We start from the raw sequence: 6,566 nt of genomic DNA, 5'->3' as shown, positions 1-6,566 counted from the left end.
CCCTCCTATAGCTTCAGGTTGGAAATTGTCACTTCTGCATACTCACTTTGTTAGAAGTCAGTCACTACATTCAGCCCACACGCAAGGAGAGAGGAATCAAGCTCCACATCTTGAAGGGAGGAGTGTTGAAGAATTTTTGAACATATTTTAAAATGACCACATTATGTCCACCCACTTTCTAATTATCACTCCAATTATTTTGAAGGAATTCCAGATGGTACATCGTTTCATCAATAAATACTTTTAAAAAAAAACCCTGAAATCACAATGTCATTCCCACAACTGGAAAAAAATAATTTTTAATATCACCAAATATTCAATGTGTTCAAATTTCTTTGATTGTTTTCATAATTTTTTTATAGTTGGTTTTGTTTGTTTGAATCAGAATCCAAATAAGGACCACCTGTTGCATTTAACACCTTTTGAAGTGGTGTGAAACCCTCTTTTGATCGTCCAATGTGAAATATACTTACAACTAGACAAAAATATAAGATGAGATTCTTTACAAGTGGTCTCTTGAATGATATGCACGCACTGCTTTGTTTCTACATTGCTCATTCTTCTTTTCATAAGGAACTCTCAAGAAGTAACGAGCAGATTTTCATAGGTTACCTTTGAACCTAGAATTTGTGTTACCGCTTTGGTTATGTTCCTAATACGCCACCGGTGTACACTACAGGAGCGAGTGGAAATGGAGGCAAGGATACGATGACAGTTAATTGTCCATAAGCTATTTATCCCGAGGAGCACTTATGCATCTGTTACATATTTAGGTATTTGCTACTTGTAGTCTTTTTCATTTTTGAGGGGAGAAGCATCTATACCTAAAGCACCATAAAAAGGGAAAATGCTATCAAGGGGCTTTAAAGTAGCAAGTCAAAGAAAGTACGGTTTTTTGTGTCTCGGCGATGAATGGCTCCACTCATTTCAATAGGGATTTTGTTTTATATGTACTGTATTAGGTTTGTGCACTAGACACTTGACTCCCATTTCAGAATGAATTACTTTGTTAAATGCAGGTAGTTAAATAGGATAGCTACTTTAAGAACTGAATTCTTCAATAAGTACTTTTATTTTGTTTTATTAAGTATTTTATAGTGTTATCTTTTGTTCTTTCTTTAATATGTGTGTATATGTATGTGTCATACGTGTGTGTATACATGCCCTTTATATATAAATATCCATGTTATATATGTGTATACATATATACTCAGAAAATATAAAAGTAGCACGTAACATTTTTCTCATGCCCTGTTTTTTATTACATTTCAAAATTAATTATGGCTTCAGATACCTATTTGCAACAGTGAATTTTTAAAAAAATACAATTATAGTTAATCCTGCATAAATGATATTCTAAATGTAAAATGTTCAAAATAAAAAAATTTGAAAGGGTCGTAGCTAATTATATCAACTGTATATGAGCAATTTAATCATCACTAAAATTAATATTTACATTAATTTATTTAGGAAACATTTTGAAAGATCTTAAACATTCTTTGCAGGTGGATGTTTCTCCGATCAGTGACATATCCACTTTTTCTTGAAAATACTGTATTTCTGATATTGTATTTTCACTATGTGCATTTTACATTAATAAATACCAAATTTATAAATTGCTACATTATTCTCTACTATATGAATTTGCAAGAGTTTACTGTGACAAACTTTCTGTAGCTGATTTTTGCCTGTTACTTGATGAAATGGCAAGAATATAATTACTAATAAATTCAAACTACTGTTGAACTTTATTTCACAAGGCACAGCCATTTACACCAAGAAATGTACACAAACAAGATGCCTATTTGCAGCTGGCATTAAACTTTGAGAGCAGTTGACTTTGTTATCTAGATCCAATTTTTAATGCTTACTGTTAAGTTTTCTGTCTTTCTTTTTTTAATTTCCAAACCACCAGAGGATGATTTCCTTAAGAATGTTCTCCCAGGTATGTTCAGAATATTAATTAGGCCCATCTATTTCTGTCGAGTAATAACAATGTCCACAGGCTGAATGGACGCTGTGACCTGTGAAAGAACTATTCAGACGCTTTAGTCTGCCCTAGCGCATTCTTTAACAAGTGAACATAGACCTTTTTCACAGTCATCTTAAATGTTTCAACTGTGTGTTTCAATGTTTGGTTCTTGCATCTACAGCCATATAGCTTTTCTGCCTCTTTTGGGGAAGACTTCCTTGCTCTACTCATTTAAATGCTTCTGCCTTTATGACTATTTTATTGCCATACCTATGGGGCTTCTTACTGTATTTGCCTGTAACCGAAGGAGATTTTAAAGGAATTAAATTTATTCAGACTAAATCTTCTGGGGCATGCAAAGGCATCTTAAACAATTAGCAATAATTAAAAAGCATCTATTCAGACTGGATAAAAGGTAAATAGATTTCATTTAAATATAGTAGCTTGTTGGTACAGTTTTCCCATTTGCACGTTTTTTTTTAAACCTCCTGTTAGTGAATAACTTTGAAATAACAAAAGAAAGCATTGACTTTTGTCAGTTTGTATAATTTTTTACTCATGAGTGCTATTAACAAATTGCTATACTAAAAAATTTAATTATCTTTAATTTAGATGGTGCAACTAATACTGGATATAATAGCACGAGAAGGATGCTTGAGTAAAATCTAGGTTTGCTTTTTTAATTTTTAATCTCAATGTGGAACTGGCTGAAAGATTTATGGGTATTCAACCTCTAATATTTTCCTGTAAATTTTATTCTGATATTTCTGTGCCTCAGTGTACTATTTGCTTTGTATATTGAAAGAGTAGATGGTTGACTGTGCTCTCAAAGTCCTCCTTAAATTGTTTCAAATTAGGACTTGTCTTATGGATAGTTAGACAAGATAGATTATATTTTTATTCAAAAACATTTACAAGCACCTGCTAGAATATGTGTGAATGTGGCGGTGCATAGTCTCCTGTGTGTATATATATATATATGAGTACACACACAGATTTATACAAAAACAAATAAAGTTCTTTTGCTCAAGAAATTTATAGTTTAGTAGATTAAGCAGCCACTTATATGATGTGTTTGAGGGGGCATCAAGGAAGGCATCTAAAATCCAACTCTGTCACTTTATTTTAGTGTTATATTTTCATTCTTTCAGAATTTTGAGTCAAAACATATTTTAAAAAATGTAGTCGGTTAATATATTTAAAAAATGATAACCAGACTGTGACAAATGTGACATGGAATGAAACAGACTGGGACAAAAAGACGTGAAGGACCATAGAAAATACTGAAAAAAATGTGACAGTCCAAAGATACATTTTTTTTTCAAGGACTGTCCAAACTCAGCCTTTCTATGATAGTCAAAAATGTGTCTAATGATTTTTAGTGTAAAAATAGCACCACTAAAATCAGAGCAAGGTGTTACTTAGATTAAATTTAGAGATTTAATCTCACATAAGACAGACAATTTCACTCACGTGTAACTGCCCGCTTGGCCATTTTGCAAATGCATCATAAACAAGAAACTAGAAAGAGAAGAGAGGGAATGCAAAACCACCTCTGGAGAAAAAAAAAACTGAAGATAGATTCACTTTATAGTGATAGTCAGTTGATTACACAATCTTTAGGTATAGAAAAGAGCACATGGCTTGAACGTATTCTCCGTTTTGGAAACAAAGTATGTTTTGCCTCTTGATGAATGGCAAAAAAGATAAACTTCAGTCAGAAAAATATGGGTTTAGAAAATGGTTCTGCTAATACTTTGTCTAAGGGAAATTCACCTCACCTATGTGAGCCTTTACAGGGAGGATAATAATACATTCCTTGAGGACTAGCTGTAGGATTAAGAAACAACCTAAATTTAATAACATAATAACTATCTCGGGGAAGTGAAACACTAAAATTTCCGTGGAATTAATCTCCTGTAATATTACTAGACAGCAAAATTCCTGTCTTCTAAATACAGCAAAATAACACTCTTAGCAAGACGTAATAAAGAAACAATGAACATAAAATACTTTATAACACAAAAATCAAATATAACTGTTAATGACGTTTGGAGACTGAGAATCCTAAGGCTTCCTCAGCGTGTAAAGTGCCTGCGCTTTCCTTCACATCTGCAGGTTGTATTCCTCTCCCGGCTGGCACGGACGATTGTGGTGCACGCTTCCTGCCATCCTGCTCTGTGGTCCGCTGCTTGCGCTCACTTCCGTCCCTCACCTGACTCACGTCAGACAGACCGTCAAGATGCAGCAGGGCTGCCGGGAGAACTTCCGGTCAAGTAACATTTTGTTTTTTCAAAACACTTAACCCCCATTCCCAGTAGTTATTTCATTTCTCAAAAGCCTCATTAATAATTTTAAAATCAGTATATTATTATCAAATAACTCTGCATTTAATAGTTTAGTTTTACATTCTTAACAGTCTAAGCATTTTTTAAATTTACATTAGTGAAAAAAGCACTTACATCTAATTGTACAGTGACATTCTGTAATTTGTACCTGTAGATTTTGAAAATAGATTTAATGTGTGTAAGTATCCTAAAGAGAGTCTCACTATGCTATAATTTAAAAGAATAATTTTAGTATAGCAATACTCTATTAGGATGAGAGGCTTGAAAATATGAATAAAAGAATTGCTAAAATTAAATTATCATTCTATAATATGGCAAAATAAAGCATCTGACTTACAAACTTTTTAGAAAATTACATGTGCAAAATTTCCTGGAGGGAACTAAAAAACGACAGGTTACCAGGCTCATGATGTTGATTAGGTGGAGATTTCCAAGCATGAGTTTATAAGTGAGATGCCCAATAAATAAGGTGACACATAAATTATTGAAACTATTGGTTCAGTTATTGGTTACCAAATTTACCTCATCGCAGATGGGAAAAAATCATGTGAAATAAAAAGGATACTTAGGTACCTGATGAGCTGACTTTTGAAGAATGTTTGAGAGCTAAACACAGAGAGAGTAACTATTTGAGGATGTCCCATATTCTTATAAGCTTGGATAGAGAATATTAGTTTGGCTTTTGGAGATTTCTAGCATTACAGATGACTATCATTACTAATTGACTATATAATTCCTGTGATTTTAGTAAGGCTTGCTTTCAGCTAAAATAATAAAATTTATTTTTAATCTAGAAGTTTCCCTAAAGAGACTTGGCCAAGTGTGAAAAAAGCATGGCTTTATTAATGAGCTTATAGTGACTTACTTTGACTAATCAATAGTTAATATTGTTCCACATCAGGAGTAGATCTCATTCTCTTGATGTCCAGTAATATGATTTAGTAGCTATACTCTGGAACATACAGATTTTTATACTATTTTATTTTGTGTCAGTTTTTTAAAAACTGTTAATGTTCCTGCAAAATAGATATAACATAATACAGATCATAATTCTGAAGATGAGATAAAAAAATGAACACAGCAGCAAGATTGCTTTTAATTTCATCATTTTTTCAAGATCAAGAGAGAAAGTCTATTTTTTATCCTAACTTTTCCTTCTGAATTCCATGAAAACAGGCTGTGCCCAAATGTAAAGAAATCATGTGACATAGAAGAAAGACTCAAGCCAAAGTGGAAATCCTGGTTTGCCATTTATTGATCCTATGATCTTAGAAACATTATTTAAACTCTTTAAGCCTTTTTTTTTCCTCCAAAGAGAATCAATATTACTCACATTTCTCTGACTCTGTGAAAATAAATAAAGTTGTTTAAATGCTGTGTAATATGCAAAGTATATTTATTCATCCTATAGAGTTGTTATAGCTATGCAATAAATGAGGTAACTATAACAGTTCCGAAAAAAAAAAGTTACTCAGTAAATGGCTATGCAAAAATGTTGTAATACTTTTCCTTGTTGATGGAGCTCCAAGGCAAAACAAGCATTTTGAGTAGAAAGACTCAATGTATAAAAATGGAGCGTTTTCAGGGCCAGCCTGGTGGCATAGTGGTCAAGTTCACATACTCTGCTTTGGTAGCCTGGGGTTTGCAGGTTCGGATCCTGGGCTCAGACCTACACACTGCTCATCAAGCCATGCTCTGGCAGCATCCCACATACAAAATAGAAGAGGATTGGCACAGACGTTAGCTTAGGGACACTCTTCCTCAAGCAAAAAGAGGAAAATGGGCAACAGACGTTAGCTCAGGGCCAATCTTCTTCACCAAAAAAAGGAAGTGTTTTTAAACCAAAGCATTCTTCTGAAGAGTCTATCCATTAGGTACCATTTGTGAGATCCTTGGAACTGCCCAAGGCTCTGGCCAATCATAGTTAGTTTCTCTTGTGTATTATCGAAGAACCCTAAACTTTAATTTTAAAATATAATTTACTAAGGAAAAATTTTGCAGATGATCTTACTCTTTTCCCAACTAATAATTCACATACAAGGAAGAGCAGACTGCTGAACATAATCTGTGTTCTTAAGATCTGCACACAGACCCTCTGGACAATCAAGCAAAAACAACTTAAAATTTCCTTGTGAAAAAGAAAATCTTATATGTAGTCTATAAAACTAATACAAATATTAAAAAATTTTCAATAGTGATCAATTCATATTTTGCTTTTGCTTTAAATTTTCATAAGAATGCAAAGA

General features: G+C 33.1%; 1 long non-coding RNA gene across 1 annotated transcript; it reads left to right on the top strand.

The window, feature by feature from the left end:
* The first annotated feature begins 2,166 nt into the window (after positions 1–2,166).
* LOC139076059 (uncharacterized) lies at positions 2,167–5,700 on the top strand. Its single transcript, XR_011527290.1, has 3 exons — positions 2,167–2,387; positions 4,091–4,243; positions 5,497–5,700. It is a non-coding gene; the product is annotated as an uncharacterized lncRNA (long non-coding RNA).
* The last annotated feature ends 866 nt before the right edge of the window (positions 5,701–6,566 follow it).

This window comes from Equus przewalskii, chromosome 15, assembly GCF_037783145.1.
Source record: "Equus przewalskii isolate Varuska chromosome 15, EquPr2, whole genome shotgun sequence".
NCBI classification, from domain to species: domain Eukaryota; kingdom Metazoa; phylum Chordata; class Mammalia; order Perissodactyla; family Equidae; genus Equus; species Equus przewalskii.
This window is presented reverse-complemented; position numbering and strand designations above follow the sequence as displayed.